This window comes from Dermochelys coriacea, chromosome 7 (genome assembly GCF_009764565.3).
Source record: "Dermochelys coriacea isolate rDerCor1 chromosome 7, rDerCor1.pri.v4, whole genome shotgun sequence".
In the NCBI taxonomy this organism is placed as follows: Eukaryota; Metazoa; Chordata; order Testudines; family Dermochelyidae; genus Dermochelys; species Dermochelys coriacea.
The window spans coordinates 27077536-27095749 of record NC_050074.1 but is presented as its reverse complement, the minus strand read 5'-3'; the positions used below and the strand labels follow the sequence as shown (position 1 = coordinate 27095749).

General features: G+C 38.0%; 1 protein-coding gene across 1 annotated transcript in view; it reads right to left on the bottom strand.

The window, feature by feature from the left end:
* The window catches only part of ERC2 (ELKS/RAB6-interacting/CAST family member 2), an 858283-nt gene that overhangs the window by 11784 nt on the left and 828285 nt on the right, over positions 1-18214 (bottom strand).

Genomic DNA, 18214 nt, shown 5'->3' with positions numbered 1-18214 from the left:
TTATTTTTGGCAGATGGAGGTTGGATGTATTTTTGCATTTTGTTAACTGTATTTTAATTTCAACTTACTGCATGCTTTAAAAAAAAAACCAACCAAAAGCCCTGAGTGATGTTATTTCCTTTTAAAAGAGAAAATTGTCATTAGTTAGAGCAATCTCTTTGTTATTAGGAATTCATGGAAAAAATGAAAACAGATGGCATGAACCCAGTAAAATCTCATTTGGGGTCAATCCCATTCACTGACACTCACTATAATTAAATCCACGCTCCTCAGAAGTCTGGCAAAAAGATATGCAAAATACCTCTCATTCAAAAAAACCCCAGAGAACGTGAAATGAGCTCTAAATGCTGAACACACTTAAACAAATGAGATATCTATATGATCAAGACAGATTTAGGGCAAGATTTAAAAGAAAAAAATCCTAGGCAAGTCATTTAAGCTAGGCGATATGTATAACACACACACATTTTAAAATGGTGATCCTCCCTCCACAGGATTAGGCTTTTCGGTGCACTCTGTGAAAGGTGGAAGTTTCTACTCCTTGCCAGTTAGGGTGACTATGTGTTCCTGGATACTGGGAGGGTTCTCAAAAATGAGTGTTTGATCCCATTTTTCTAAACTCCGGCAGGCCTGTCACCTGAAGGAGCCACTGGCTAGCGTAGATGGTGGAAATGACAGCTGGCTGAGTGCTCAAAAATTCCTTGCCCACCAAACCTGTTGTAAATTGACAGCCTGCTTTTGGCCCATCTCAAGGCCTCTTGGAGACTGTCTACCCCCACTGTATGAGTCCTCGAGCCTAACACTCCCCATATTTAGACTTAAATCCACAGGGCTGTGGCGAAGCAGGAGGAGGAGGAGAAGGGAGCTGCTTGGCTGAGAGGGAGTAGGAAATTTCTCTTGGTCTATGCATATTTCCCTGACACCCTCATCCCACCCCTGCACAGATGAGGTGATAGGCTTTACACTTTAAAATATGGTCACTTAACATCATTTAGCTGCTGGTGAATATGCAACCCCATGCAGTATGACTAGTAGATTCTGATCCTACTATTTCATGGGAGTAGCCAGCTACCTTCCAAACAGACACAAAGCTGCTGGCAGGAGCAAAGCACATTCTTTGTCAGCTACCACTGAAGAAAGAATAGCTTTCCCTCCCATCCCCCATTTTGAGTTCTTGGTAGTTGGCCTGATCTGAGTTAGGTCATAGCTATGGAAATCCATTGGTTGATGGGCTCTGGAATCTCCAGTTTTGTGGGATTTACCTTTTCTGTCACGCCGAGAATTGCTGATAGCAAGTTGGGGATTAGAAGGGAATACTCCCATGTATATTGGCCTGGCACTGAGAAGTTTGTTCTAGTTTCCCCTGCAAGAGTCAGCTGATAGTGAACAGTGAAAACTGTCTGGAGTTGCGTTTAGCTAACTCAGGTTACCGTGGGTTTCACGGTGCCTTGCTCCTGGAAGCATATTGGTCACTACATTTTTGTTGTGCTGAAGTGCCTCATGCTAGTGGTTGGAGATTCAATGCAAAAGGATCATAAGCACAGAGCAGGGATGCAAGGGAGCTAGTTTTGTGCCTGGATCAAGTGTGTGGACACATGTTAAGATGGAACACAAATTTGAAGTACTTCATGTGTGGGCCTGTTTCTTTCCCCTGAGGAAAAGGCTGGATTCTTGGCTTGGGAGGACATGTCTTCTTGGAAATGCTGGGCACAGAGTGGTGTTCTTGGACCTGATAGCTCCTGTGAATTGGCAGAGAATTGCTGGGATTATCATTTTTGGTCTGGTAGCCACTTTGTTATTTGATTTAATACAAGTACATCTAGCCTGAGATGACATGCACATGTTTTTTCCAATCACACAGGGGGGCAAAAGCAAAGTTTGTTTATTTTTAAAGTTTTGTGTAAGCTAATGAGCTTGACAACCTTGTTCCTTGGACATGCATATTCATACTGACAGTTATGCCTCTAGTCACACAGTTGGCTTGTCTATACAGCACCGGCTAAGCACACTAGAGAGGAGTGCTCTAACATGTTGAGCACCAACTGCCCAATGTAGACCCTGCTGGCATGCTCTGAAAGGTAGCTAATTCACGTTAAGATACAGGGCTATGTTAATACAAAATAGATACCTTTTAAAACACACCAGCAAGGTCTGTATAGGACAATTAGAGTGTATCACATTAGTGTACTTTACAAATCCCCTCTGGCACAGTTTGCCACACAGCATAGACAAGCCCTCGTTGTTGGGTTTTTTTTGTGAGATTTAAACAAATTATTAGCACACTGTTTTACTAGTGCATTCTGTTAGCTATTAGTCATGTACTGCTCAAATGGAAGTTATTAAAATCTGAAACCATCACTTGGTTGTTGTAGTGTGTTGCAATTAGGGTTGTCAAGTGATTAAAAAATTAATCGCATGATTAAAAAAATTAATCATGATTAATCACACTCTTAAATAATAATAGAATACCATTTATTTAAATATTTTGGATGTTTTCTACATTTTCAAATATACTGATTTCAATTACAACACAGAATACAAAGTGTACAGTGCTCACTTTATATTTATTTTTGATTATAAGTATTTGCAATGTAAAAAAACACGAAATAAATATTATTTTTCAATTCACCTAATACAAGTACTGTAGTGCAATCTCTTTATCATGAAAATTGAACTTACAAATTTAGAATTATGTACAAAAAAACCCTTGCATTCAAAAATAAAACAATGTAAAATTATAGTTTGCAAGTCCACTCAGTCCTACTTCTTGTTCAGCCAATCGCTCAGACAAACAAGTTTGTTTACATTTTCAGGAGGTAATGCTACCCGCTTCTTGTTCACCTGAAAGTGAGAACAGGTGTTCTCATGGCACTGTTGTAGCTGGTGTCACAAGATCTTTATGTGCCAGATGCGCTAAAGATTCATATGTCCCTTCATGCTTCAACCACCATTCCAGGAGACATGTGTCCATGTTGATGATGGGCTCTGCTCGATAACAATCCAAAGCAGTGCAGCCTCACGCATGTTCATTTTCATTATCTGAGTCAGATGCCACCAGCAGAAAGTTGATTTTTTTGGTGGTTCAGGTTCTGTAGTTTCTTCATCGGAGTGCTGCTGTTTTAAGACTTCTGAAAGTAAGCTCCACACCTTGTCCCTCTCAGATTTTGGAAGGCACTTCAGATTCTTAAACCTTGGGTCGACTGCTGTAGCTATCTTCATTGGTATCTCATATTGGTACCTTCTTTGCATTTTGTGAAATCTGCAGTGAAAGTATTCTTAAAATGAACAACATGTGCTGGGTCATCATCCGAGGTGCTATAACAGGAAATATATGGCAGAAAGCAGGTGAAACAGAGCAGGGGACAAACAATTCTCCCCCAAGGCATTTAGTCAGAAATTTAATTAATGCTTATTTTTTTACTGAGTGTCATCAGCATGGAAGAATGTCCTCTGGAACAGTAGCCAAAGCATGAAGGGGCATATAAATGTTTAGCATATCTGGCACATAAATACCTTGTAATGCCGGCTACAAATGTGCCATGAAAATGCTTGTTCTCACTTTCTGGTGACATTGTAAATAAGAAGAGGGCAGCATATCTCCCTTAAATGTAAACAAACTTGTTTGTCTTAGCGATTGACTGAACAAGAAGTAGGACTGAGTGGACTTGTAGGCTCTGAAGTTTTACATTGTTTTGGTTCTGAGTGCAGTTGTGTAACAAAAATAAATCTACATTTGTAAGTTGCACTTTCACGACAAAGAGATTGCACTACAGTACTTGAATGAGGTGAACTGAAAATTACTATTTCATTTGTTTATCATTTTTACAGTGCAAATATTTGTAAGCAAAAATAATATACACTTCAATTTCAATTATAACACAGAATACAATGTATATGAAAATGTAGAAAAACATTCAAAATATTTAATACATTTCAATTGGTATTCTATTACTCAACAGTGAAATTAAAACTGTGATTAATCACAATTAATTTTTTTAGTTGTGATTAATTTTTGGAGTTAATCATGTGATTTATTTGCAATTAATCAACAGCTTTTGTTGCATTATATGCTTATTTTATTGCAAGATAAATAATTCTAATTATGAAGCAAATGAAAACACCTTCAAAGTAATTTAGAGATGTATTACATATGGTAAGCCTGTTCTTGCATTAAACAAAATATAGTTTCACCTTCTTCTCTTTCAGAGATTCGTAAATAATATATTTTTTCACACGGCTTATCAAAGGAAACTGTTCATTTATGCCTAAAGCTTGATAGTTAAAGTGATATCTTATTTTAATTTCTAGAGGAAAGATGCAATTCTTTGAAATGCTAATATGATTTGTTGTTTTAAAGCTGGACCAGCTAGCTGTACTAGCTCTTAGAACTGATAGAACATTACCATGCTGCCTGAACACGAGAAGCTACTTCTTACTTTTCAAATACCAATCCAAACAGCATGCAACAATTTGAAATCTAACCTATGTGGGCTAATTATGCAACACTTAATACTTTAGGCCCCAATGCTATGAGCTGCTCTACTCTTCAGGTCTGCCCATGCAGTTTTCAGTACAGGATCAGGAAGACTTAAGGTCCAATTCAGGTGAACACTTATGAACATGCTTTAATGTTTTGACTTCAACGGGATTTAAACATGCACTTAAAATTAAAAATATGCTTAAGTACCCTTTCTGAACAGTGATGCTTTCCTGAATTGGGGCCTTAGAGACTATCTTTCTACGATGGGGCACTTACAGAGCATGGGTAAGGATATATCATGGAGTCACTGACAAGTCTTTACAAGAAGCATTGATGCAGTAAGAAAGGAAAACGTAAAATAGAGACAACCAATTTTTTTTAACGAGACCTTAGGCCACAATCCTGCAAAGATTTACAGGTGTTCTTAATTTAAAGCATGTGAATAGTCCTACTGAGGTTTACAGGACTATTCATGTACTTAACGGTAAGCATGTGTAAGAGTGTACAGGATCAGGGCCTTAGACTACAAGTTCTCAAAGGCAGGTAACAAAGTTTGCTATGTGACTGTAAAGCACCATGTAAATATACAGCTCTATATCCATGAATTTCAATGTTTAAATAGTAATACAGTATAACAAAGGGCACTATTAAAAATGCAAACAATTTCTACTTGGCATGTTACTACACATTTGGTATATTACAAATGAAACTAATCTAAAAACTGCACTGATTTTGTGGTTGTGACCTGACAAATAACAAAAAATAACCAGAACAACCCAACACAATTGCACTGGTTAGTATTTTTATCCCACAACAACTTCTTTCCCCTCTAGCTCATTTTCTTTTCCCTGGTTGTTCTCCCATTCCAACTGTGGCTGGAGCCTGGAGCTAACCACCCCTATTTTCCCTTTTGTTTCAGTTGTGCTCCTTTCCAAGCACCTTTCTTTTCTCCCCCTTCCCCTTAATAGTGCTTTTACTGCTGTATCCATGTTGGATGTCAGCCTATGAAGAACTCATTTTCAAGTGGTGGCATTGTGACAACTCAGAATTACCATCACCATCTACTTTACTTGCATACTACAGGAATGAAGAGAGTCATCATGGAGGTGAGTCACAAAGATATCTTTGAAGTCAGCAGAGCGTCAGTTTAAATAAAAGAGTAAGAAGAGAGAGACCTTTATTGTGCATCCACAGGGCACTCAATTTTAAATGGCGAAACATCAGTGGAAGTTAATTCCTGAAGACAAACCTGTGAAATTATAATAGAGATAATACAGCCCACACTTTGCTACTTCTGTTAGCTTCATAGGGACTCCCAGGAAAGTCAATGGGACTTATGCTCCTATTTCTCTTGGCTGCTTTTGAATCCCTTTCCCACAGACACTAATTCTGACACAGGTTACATGAAAGGTTGGTTGATTCAACCAAAGTTCAATGCCTTGTGCATGCTGGTCCCTTTGATTCAGGAAGGGGCCACAAGATTTTATAATATTAGAATGTTTATCAGCCTTTTCCCCTTGCTCTGAATTGAGCCAGAAACTTACATGTTGAGGACTAGTGTAGGTTAAAAAGATCTCACCTCCTTACCAGCACCCATCTCTAACCTTCAAAGACTGTGTTTTTTAATACCTCTTTCCCCAGCTTTCATATTCCTCAGCCTACTTTCTACACCAGAAAATGGCATAACTGAAAGAAAAGATGGCAGGAATCAACAGAGACATTGCTGGAGCATGCAATTCATTTCTGAGGTTATGAGGAGAGATTATGTGGTCTAGAACATAAGGTGTGTGGAAGAAGGCTGCACTGCAGTTGTGGATGGGAAGACATTTTGGTGCAGATGCTTATCCATTCCAAACCAAACCAACTCCAATCTAGCTGAGGTTCTCCAAAGCTATTTGTGATTTTAAAACAAATCATTATTTGTACTTTACATCCCTAGCCACAGCTTATCCATTGCTTTATAGGCAGAAGCATTTGATTGAATCAGGAGTAGCTTCTTAGCAGCAGCTCAAGAACCAAAGATAGTGTAGGTAAGTAGCTGTATTTTCAACCCACAGAGTCACAAAAATAGAGAAGGAAAAGTAGCAGCAACAGTCCAGCCCTCTCACTGCCTCTGCAGGATTATTTCCCACAAAATACTTTCTAATGTTTTGTACAGTTTTATTTTAAATGCCTCAAGGGATGGGTCTTACAGTTTTGCAAAGTGACACTATAATCAACATAAATTGTTTAATAGGGGTTCATAGAAAATTCAGCCAGCTAAAACAGTTAAATTATTTTCCAGGTTAGAAAACCATTTAGGACCTGATCTCTTCCAGGACTGGAAGAGGGGAGAGGAGCAGCAACTCACAACCCAATTGAAACCTCCCTCCCATCCTCCAGTAATGGGAGTGGAGAGGGAAGCCACTCAAGACCGAATTTCCCTTTCTGGCTTCTTGGAGATCTGCCATAGCCAGAGACCAGAGTTGATTATGTGTCTATAGGAAAACTTCCCTAATCAGAGTCTTATTTAAATTATTTAACAAGATAAAGAATTGGAATTATTCACAAGGGAACATTTTAATGAAAATGAGTTTAAACAATAATTCTAAATAATATTAAAGCAGTTTGTGCATAATGATTTAGAATATTCAGCTATGCACCAGTGTCTATCTTTGTAGAATGCAATTAACTACTAATGGTGGTTGACACAATCTACATTTGTCAATATTATGACAGTATCAACCTATGTTGGGATTTTGTAAATACACTGAATAAAACAGTGCACTTTTCCCATCTTTATTCCATCCTGTTCTGAGCTGAAAGTAAACTGCTCTGCTTACTTTCAATGGACTTGCTTGGTGCTCCTGCTGTTAGATAAACTTTCAAGGATATTTTTGTGACAGGTACAAACCTAGACAGGAAAGCTTGTGAAGAAATCCTAAATTAATTATATGTCAACATTTAAGCCACAAGGAGCAGCAACTGTCATAAATTTTTTTGAAGGTTAGAATCTAATTTTAGTTGAAAATGTAAAAAAGTTCACTAACTCACTTGTAAGTCAGTGCCAATAAAATGATATATTTTACATTCTTTAATGGCTTGTTTTAGCTAAACATAGGGGAAAAGAAGTTATGATTTTATTCTCCTGAAAATTGAATTGTTAAATCATGTAAAATAATGACAGCTATGAGCCAATACCAAATAGTGTTGAATTTACAAACTGAAATTCAACAATCCCTAATCCTCTCTGTTTTGTTTGTTTTTCAAAAAGATATATAAGGGATAAAACATTTTTGTGCTAAATGAAAATATCTTCACCACTTGTAATGCAGTCATCCCATGCTCATGCCAACAAAACCTTTATACTATACCACACATCATATATTCCCTTTGTCTACATATATATATGCATGCACATAGACAGAGTATATAGTTGGTTTTATACATGCTATTAATATTTGAACACAAGAGGGGTTATAAGAGGGAGAAAAGAGCGAGAATGTTGAAACAATATTGGTCCACTGAGAGTTGATTATGTTTGGAAATATTTGGAAACCATTTAGGTTTCTAATCTCTCCCAGGACTGGAAGAGGGAAGAGGAGCAGCAACTCAGAACCAACTAGTCGTAGTGCTGCTAAGGCTTCTTGAGAACTTTTCAGTTTATGCTTTTCAGCCAGTGACGTTGACATGTCCTGGAGAAAACTCTGAACGCTGAAAACAAGAACGAATACACAGTTAGAATGCTCTACGGACACTACAAGCTGTGAGGATGGCGGAGCTACACGCTACCCTGTTCCTCTCCATCTCTAAATTATTTTTTTACAGGAATGTGGCACAGTACAAGAACTCTAGCTGTGCACTTGCCCAGCAGAGTTTTCTCACAGTAGCACAGTTCCACACTGTCTTCAATCTGTGCCTCAGCTGGAAGTGGTATTGTCATCCACGCCTAAATGAGAACAGCTGAAAAAGCTGACCATGGTGTGTCAAGGAAGTTACTAGTACAATGTCCTTTTGCTCTATCCTGGTAGGTGTACACTTCCAGCCAAACAGTCTAGGGAGGAAAGACGCTAGGTTAATTACAGCTTAAGCATTAAGAGTGATGGGAATGAGGGAGGAGAAGGGAAGGGAAAGGATATAGGACCACATTCTGGATGCAGCTGTGGGCAGTACATAGGAGCCAGTTATGGCCCCCGATTCTGGGGGCAATTCTATGATGACCCTGGCAGAGATTAGACTAGCCAAGGGGCTGCTCTAAATCAGGAAGACTGGACATGGACCTCAGGGAGGGATATAATCAGGTGGCTTTATAAGCTGTAGTAAAGTGTGCACTCGCCACAACCATTACTTACTTCTATGCAGGGGACTGTAGAGAAGGTGGCTGGCTACACTGGCTCTGTACCTAACTGACATTCCTCATGAAGGAAAATACCAAGCAGGGAGATCAAGCTGTTCTGACGGTGCGAAGGGAATGGAGAAGTTCAGAGAATGCAGCCCATTGCACTGAGCATGAGTAAGAGTGACGGAAAAGGTAGCACGGGCTGTTGATTAGAGCAGAGGGTATGAAAGAGTCCGATTACTAACTTGGTGTGAGATCCTGGCACTCAACCCATTTTTTCTCAGTGTAACCACTTATAAAACACGGATAATACTTACCTGGCTTTGCAAAGTGCTTTGACTGCTCTATAGATCCCAACCAAAGCCCACTGATGTCAACCAAAGTCTTTCCAATGATCTCAGTAGGCTTTAGGCCAAGCGCTATACATGTAAAGTATTATTGTTATAGTCCCAAAATGCCAACACTCAATACACCCATGCAAACTGTTTTCACCAAATTCTGGCTATCAACATACATATGTATACACCACAAATCCTGCAGGCAGCAGCATGAGCACATTGCAGTTAGCTGGCCACCCTGACTGCTTCTTCTGTAAAGCTGTGGATAAATCACTCCACATGTCCTCCATGGGGAAGAGGAATAAGTGATATGGATATCTGGCCACCTGGATATTTTATATGAAAAAATGCTTACATTGTTTGTCCTTATAAAAAGTCAGCCATGTAAATTATTCCTGCTCTTCTCAGGAAAAAAAAATGATCAAACAAAATCCATAGATCCCAAGATCTATGGGCATAGTGGCTAGTGTCAAGAAAAATAGAGTGTATATTCATGGCAGTTTTGCGGTGTATACATGTGTCTATGTATTGATATGGTGTGGGAGGGGGTTGTGTTGTTTTCTCCACAAGCCATTCGCACAAAAAATTGATTCTATATGGTGGAAATCTCATGAGACCACACAATCTTGCAAGATTTTAATCATTTTAGGCCAAAATCTGTTCTCAGGACTTTCTGGCTGCATCTGAATCAGAAACAAAAAGTAGGTCCCTTATACATTTGATCTGACAAGAAAACAGAACTAAAGAGCTGGAGCTTTGAATTCAAATCTCTTGACATTAGAAGGGGATTGGTTCTGCGGTTTTTGCTTTGGTCCATCTTTAACACTTCTACATTTGTATGTAAATAATGTTTGCATATCTGTCAAACTAGTTCTAATTCTGTATATTTGATATGTGTAAAAATTAAAAGTAAGCTGTACCATGTTTTGCTCTAGTTGGATACTTACCATTTTACTTATACAAGGAGACATATTAGCAGCATATTCTTCACTGTTAAACATCCCACATGGCTGATTGTTACATTTGGACATTAGCAATTTGTTTATTTATCAGAATAACTGGATAATAGAATGGCTTGAAGTAATTTCACTTCTTCCTAAATGATAATAAATTGGCAGCATGAGTGCTGACTTGCTGCAAAACAATTTCATTATTTCAGAGGTTAACGGAGCAACTTCTTTCTGTTGATCTTCCTGTCACCATAGGCTACAAAAGACTCTCTGACAGAGTCCAGTTTTCAGGAGAGGTGTAAGTATAACAGAGATTATCAACATTCAAATAAAACTGTCCTCCTCCACTAAATTCTGCAGAGCTAGCATGCAGACCAGTGAAAATGATGAAAGGATTGCCAAACTCAGCAATATGATTTGACTTGTACTAAAATAAAATTAGAACATTACAAGGGTTATGACTCAACATTACTGATAAAATGGCTTCCTGGCTTACAAATAAACACTCTTCTAATGAAGAGATAGAACAAAATGGGAATACTTTAATTGTGAGATAAAACATCAGTGGCTACAGACCTTGAGCTACTTTTTACAGTGAGTCTACAGACCCCCCTTTTACTGTATTTCTTTCAAGTAACCTTGTCAATGATTTTGTCAAGCTATGTAGACTCCACATTCTTTTGAATGCTGAATTTATGTTTTTTGTAGGAGATGAAGACTGAAAAGGAAAAGGTCGCCTCTGAGAATCAGAGAGGATTAAATTTATTGGTGGTTAAGTGAATAACCTGCTAAAAGAAAATGTATTCACTTACAGAAATGTGCCTCTCCTTTTTGTGTGTTTCTGGGCTGAAATGCCTTTAAGCCCTGGTAATTCTGTACAATTCAGGACTCCTGTTGATCACTAACAACACTTGGAAAGAAAATATAACCCATGCTATTTGTGAGCAGACAGCATTGCCAAAACAAGCAGAATGCTTCACACATCTTGTAAAAAAAAAAAAAAAAAAAAAAAAAAAGAATTGGGAGTAACTTCCAGGGAAAAGGAAAAGTATTCCTCCTAAATGCATTCCCTAAAACTGCCATTCTGTAGGGAGGAAATTAATTTTGCTGTTTATGCCTGGTTTTTCCCTGACATATGTTTACACCATAATATGCACCAAAATGTGAGCTTAACTTGTGTTTGCAGTTACCATAAATATATGCACAAATCAAGTAATTGTACCTGCAAATGGCCAAATATGTTTCTGATCATTTGTGAACACAATTACCCAATTTGCACATGCAATTACTGTAATGTCATGTACAAACAAGGCAAAGAATTGCACATACATTTTTGTGCATGAAGTTAGCCATTCATAGGTTGGAAAATCAGGCCCTAAATGTCTTGGAATTGGGCCACTCTGGATAGAGCCATATTTGCAACTGACAAGGACAAAGAGGCTTTGAGGTTTTTGAGGCTTTGAGTTTAATAGCTTTTTTTCTTTAAATTTGTATCCTTTCAAGAAACTTCAAAAATGTGTCTGGGTTCCTATAGAATTTTAGAACTTTTCTTTGATTTCTTTTGCTTTTTATAAAACCCTGCAAATAAATGTTCCTATTGGTTATGTAGACTTACATTGTTTGACTGTATAAACGTTTTCCTTTGATCTCTGATGCATTAATATATTTTCAAGTAGTAAAACAATGAAGCTGAACTGCCCCCACTATTTTTTTTAAAAGACTATGACATTTCAAAGTCATTAATCCTTTATGCAATAGGGTTGGGTGAACAGAATATGAAACAGAATTGGCCTCAACTTCAGCCTCTTTCATTTCTCCCTTTTCCTTCCTGCAATAGACCTTCTGATCCAGCACTTGATCTGAAAAAGATACTCCCTTCACTCTGTTTGATTTCAGGCAGTCCAATCAATTTCCCCTCCTCCTAATTTTGATATGGAGTTCACTAGGTCTGACAGTGTATCTCCTGGGTACAAGCATGAGTCCTCTATTCAAGATCTTATTTTGTGGGTGCCATATTTAGAAGCGAGCATTTCTGAGTGGGGAAAACCTCAATCTGAATAAAAGTGCAGATCTTATGGACATAGTGCCAGGGCCTCTGGACTTTCCAGTGGAAGGGACCATCAAAAGTAAGAGGGGAGGAAGGAACTGTTGGAGAGGGGGAAGACAGAGAATCTTTGTTGAAGAGGTGATGGAACAGAACAGGAGCATATTGAGAGTCCAGAAAGGAGTAGGGCTCTGGGGAACATAGCAACCAAAACTCAATGCCCTTACACACTTGTGTTCTAGTAGTTTGAACATGAGACAGGGAATCTGTGTTACTGGCTCACTCTATGACACTGAGCAAGTCACTTAACCTTTCTGTGCCTCAGTTTCCCCATCTATAAAATGGGGATAACAATACGTACTGTGACAGGGTCGGGCTAGATGGCTATAGGAGAGTAAGAGAAGGCAGATATATTAGCTCCAGGCTTAGGTCCCTTTTCCCTGGGGAAGGTGACAGGGAAGGTTCCAGAACAATCAGGAACCTTCTGGAGACAATTAAGAGAGGCTGATTAGAACACCTGCAGCCAATCAAGAAGCTACTAGAATCAATTAAGGCAGGCTAATCAGGGCATCTGGGTTTTAAAAAGGCGCTCACTTCAGTTTGTGGTGTGCGTGTGAGGAGCTGGGAGCAAGAGGCACTAGGAGCTGAGAATGAGAACGCAGACTGTTGGAGGACTGAGGTGTACAAGCATTATCAGACACCAGGAGGAAGGTCCTATGGTGAGGATAAAGAACGTGTTGGGAGGAGGCCATGGGGAAGTAGCCCAGGGAGTTGTAGCTGTCGCACAGCTGTTCCAGCAGGCACTCTAGACAGCTGCACTCCACAGGGCCCTGGGCTAGAACCCGGAGTAGAGGGCGGGCCCGGTTTCCCCCCAAATCCTCCCAACTCCTGGTCAGACACAGGAGGAGTCGACCTGGACTGTGAATTCAGAAAAACGGCCAAACTGAGGGCTGCCGTGAAGCTCCAAGGCGAGCAAATCCGCCAATAAGCGCAAGACCCACCAAGGTAGAGCAGGAACTTTGTCACAGTACCAAACATGGTAAAGTGCTTTCAGATCTATGGAGAAAGTGTGATGTAAATGCAAAGTATTATTTTGTCTTATTGTATGTGGTAGTAATTTTAATGCTTTAAAATACAAAATATATGCAACGTGATTGAGGTATGATTGATTTCAGAACTATGGCCTAACGTTTTAAAAGTGAGTAGTGATTTTGAGCGCCTAACTTGAGACACTTTAAAAGGTCCTGATTTTCACAGAGTAGGTGTTCAGCACTTGTCAAGACTCAGGCCCCTTTAAGGTGTCTCAGGTTGGGCATCCAAAAGTCAGTAGTCAGTTTTGAAAATTTAGGCCCATAGTTTTGAACTTCTTGACTGTTGTCCATTTAAATAACTACTATAATTTTGCCTTATATCTATTTTTGTGCTGAATTTCCTTTAATATAATAAATAAGAACAAAAATAAATAGGAAAATAAATGTGTATTTGAATGCTCATCTGCAATAGCAATCATGTGTTTTCTTGACGCTTGGGATGGGCACTCCAGGGATTACTGAATTCCAGACAGCTTGAAACATTTAAAATTTCAAGTATTGGAGTTCAGCAGGAAGAATGCCCTATCTGTTTGGCACTTTTCAATGTCATGTCTACAAGTAATTGTGGAAGTTTTGGGAAATGAATATGGGGAGGGAATCATTGCTCAGTGTAGTAGATGTTCTCTATGCAAATAACTGATGTTTATACAAGCACACAGTGAAATCAGTAAAGTCAAGTCTTGAGTGCATCACCATTATGTTATTCATCTAGTATTTCTTAAATCTCCCTCTCCTTTTTTTTGTTTTAAACTAAACAAACACACATCCATGCATGGAAGTCTACACACTGGACAAACTTAGAATAATCAGTTCAAATCATTGATTAATTATCTGAGTGAGGATGGGGAAGCACAGAATAGTGTCTGAGTTTACTTTTTTACTGTGAAAAAACACAACTCTTCCACCCACACAGATAATTCAACACTTTTTAAAAAGTCAACTTTCCACACATGAGAAATTTCAGTGCCAACACTACATTTTTGAGATATTATAAATACCAAAAAAAGGGGGGCTGATAACAAGAATGACTTTTTAACCCCGGGGAAATTTCTGTTTCCAAAATGTAAACAATTGTAGAATGGATACAGTGTATGCTTATCAAAGCAACATTATAGTGAATCTGTATTCTGACCAGTAATGACCACAGCCCTCTTAGTAAGAGAATTTTTCCTTGAAGAAAGGATAAACAACATCAAGAGTTAGGTGGGTGAGAGATGTAGTAGTTGTTGTCAGGTCAAAAGATGTCTGAGCACAAAGACCATGCCTCCTGGCACCAGAATGCCTTTCTACGGCTCCTGTAACAAAGCACCTATGGAGTGCCTTGTCCATAGGTTATAGAGGGGAGCCAGAATTGAGGTGGAAAACTTCCATCTCAGATTTTCCGTGCCCATGAGTTTTCTGGCATACACCCATGGACAATCGGACTGCCAAAATTTGACTGTTTAGTGAAGTATTGCTACTGCAATGCCAGAGCACTTTTCAGATGCATAATATTTATATTATCTAGTTAAGACTCGTATTATCATGAATACCATTAATGGCTTCATTTATATTAGAATGCTTTGTTTCAAAAAACATGGAGAAATTTTTTTTTGCACTGTAGAGATTATTCAATAATTAATTCTAACGTAGTGTGTTTGATTATAGGTGGTCAGATCAGACAATGGTTATAGTAAGTGGATATGAACAATGGGGAATCCCAAGATAGCAAAGTGGGTCTTTCACTCACTGCTATGATCATATGCTTTCAGTCTGATATCAGGTACCTGTTTTATTTAAATTTTTTATATATTTACTTATAGGTGCTCATCACTGTATAATCTTATCACTGCTACAAACTTTGGCAAACTAAGTCAACAGATCTCACCCATTGAGTTCAATTGAGTCAATCAAGCAATCTGATTATCATAAACAATGATTGAGCACAGACAGCTACTTTTTAAATGCAACTATCTCAGTGCTAACATAAAAAGAAAAGGAGTACTTGTGGCACCTTAGAGACTAACAAATTTATTTGTACCAGATAAAGTGGAAAAAATGAAGGATTAAAATCAAACATTCACAGTAGAGAAGAAACCTTTTGGAGTTTATTTCTTAATTGATTTTTGTCGTTACATACCTATCACTTTTTTTTATTTAAAAACTCATTAATTTTGATTAAACTGACTTCTTAGTTATAAAATTGTGACAGAAATAAACAAGAATACCTGTAAAAATCTGTATTTTGGATGAAGTATCAAGTATTGGAAAGGGTTTTTAGTGTCGAATAGCTGATATTAATAAGAATACACTAAAGTTTATGTCTATATTTTTTTTTCATCTTCGTTTTCATTTGCTTGGTAGAAGCAACTAGCAGGATGAAGTATTACTGTCATGAATTACTGAATAGATTCTCCAGTGTAATAAACATAAAGATTATCCATCAGAAATAAAACAAAACAAAAAGCCTGCAAACATACTTTAGTCTCTTTTTTTTCTTGAGATAAACTTTTATATTGGGTATAATGCTAGCAAAATAGAATTTTTCTATTCACCTTTTTTCCCCTATTGAAAAGTGACACTCTCTTTATCTAACCTTTTCAAAACCACCATTGAAAATTGTATTTTCTGATTCAAACAAAATACTGTTTTTCTTTCTGCCTCGTACAGCTAATGATAAAGACTTGAGGTAAATCTCCCTACAGCTGCTTTCAGTTCATTTAAAGTCAATGAAACCTATATAATCCTGAAATACAGTCAATTGTTTCTTTTCCACTAGGCCTGAAGGGCTGCAAGCTCAGAAGGGGAAGAATGACTGTTTTGCTTTTAAGCACCTATTAATATTTAGCCCCTCCAGTGGTTCTTTTTTCCCCCTTTGAAGCCTTTTCCCCACTAAATTAATGTTTAACAATTAAATCAAGCTGAAGGAGATTTTACAAGATCTAGACAATCACTGATTGGGTAGAAGAACAGGCCTTTAATTTAAATGGGAAACATCTCTGAAATGAAGGTATGAGACCCCACAACTAATTACATAATTTTCTGCATCTGAAAAAACATAAGCTGAGAGAATGCAAATAGAGTCACACGTGTAATATTAGGAAGAAAAGCTGGAACTATAACATCTACCTATTATCTTTGAAAATAGAGCAACTTGTAGAAAAACAAGCTTTGTGCTACTAGATCTACAGAGAGAAAATACAACTTTGCAAAGAATAAGAAAATCCAAGTGATGGTGTCTCTTTTTTCAGTCAAATATTACTGATACACCTGGAATGGTATCACTAAACTTTCTATACAAACATTACAAGCAGGCCTCAGAGCTCTTTTGAAACAGTATATTCTTAGAATACATAATATGCTTTTGTATACTTGCAGGATACAAGTGTTCTAAGTTTATACTTTCTTCTAAAGTAATGAGTACTTTACCACAAGAAAATATAGTGCTGAATAACAGGATAATGGTGGTGTTTTTGGTTTTTGTCTTATGTAACTAGAGATTGGCTTGAACCAACCCCCACACCCCAAACTTTGAAGCTGGTTTAGTGGATACCTCATCTGTCAGAGTGCCATGTCAAGCCATTGTCTACACCAGTCTCCTTTAACTTAGATGGCTCCTTTGATGCTGAGCCACTGTCAGATGCATGCCCCTTATTGTTTCTTTGGATCTGACTGGAACCTTGTTAAACATTCAGATCTCTAGTACTACTACTACTTCTCCTTCCTAATCAAGGGAAACTCCATCTGTTTCAAGCTGATGATATCAATGGAGAAACACAAACAACTGGGTTTCTTAACATGTCTCAGGTCCAACTCTGTCTTGAATCCAAGACTGAGTGATCATTTGAGTTGTTGGAATACTTGGCACCCAGGCCATGGAGTAATTCAATGTAGTCAATTACTCTGTCACAGTCTAACCAGACCCAGATGTGGAATCAGCTGAGGGAACTCGGAGCATCTTCTAAGAAGAAGCATTTCAAAAAGCACTCCTGAAATCAAAGACAAGGGGTGCAAACTGCACAAATGGAACCTGCTTCTGGAGATGGCCCTTTGCACAAGCACTTAGGGTCCAATTTTGAAAGGTATTTAGGCACCTAAAGCAGCAGATAGGCACCTAATGAAATGTATAAAGGCACCTTAGCAGGTTAGGTGCCTAACTCCCATTGTACATTTTCTAAGAAAATAAAGGAACCTCAGAGGGTTTAGCGGTTCTGTTCTGTTGGAATAATCATCCTGAAAGTTTGGATGCTTCCCCAAACCTTATCCTTTCCTCTTGGTGTTTCAAAAACTGTCACAGCAACTGTCAAAGGAGGGGATAAGATTTCTGGTACTTCCTGTCAGTGGCCAGGCCAGAAATTCCAAGACCCATAGTATTTTGGCATTCATATTTCTGTCTGGAACAAGACAATGCAGAGCTAAATGAAAATAATAACAGTAATGATTAATAAAAATTTTAAAAGAACCATTAATAGACCTGAAAGGTTTGGTTTGAATTTTGAGTGTGGTTTTATTTCATTCAAATAGGTTTAACACATTCCTAAATCAAAACAAAACATCATCTGAGCAAAAACATCATCATTCAGTTCTATGAGCCATTGAATCTTTTTTGACACACTAAACAGCTAAGCCCACAATCTTTTATACAACCTCAACACAAGTAAAAATTACTACATTTTTGGCTAGCAATCCAAATTCCATCTTTTTTTAAAAAAAGATGACAGACTACTATAAAGGAGATATGCAGCCAACTAAAAATTGTCTGGCACTTCCAGGAATTAAGTCCCTTATTCCGATAACAACAACACAGAACCTCCACTGACATAAGAAGTTCATGTCCTTTCCATGGTTTCAACAATTTTTTAATCAAGTCTATCAATTTATCTCCACTTTTCTCTGCATTATTCACAAAGTAAATTCAACCAGCACATTAAACAGTGAAGATAAATTTCTCTATCCAGAAATGTAACTGATTTTATGTGTACGTACAGATGTATGGGACTTTATCCCTCTCCAG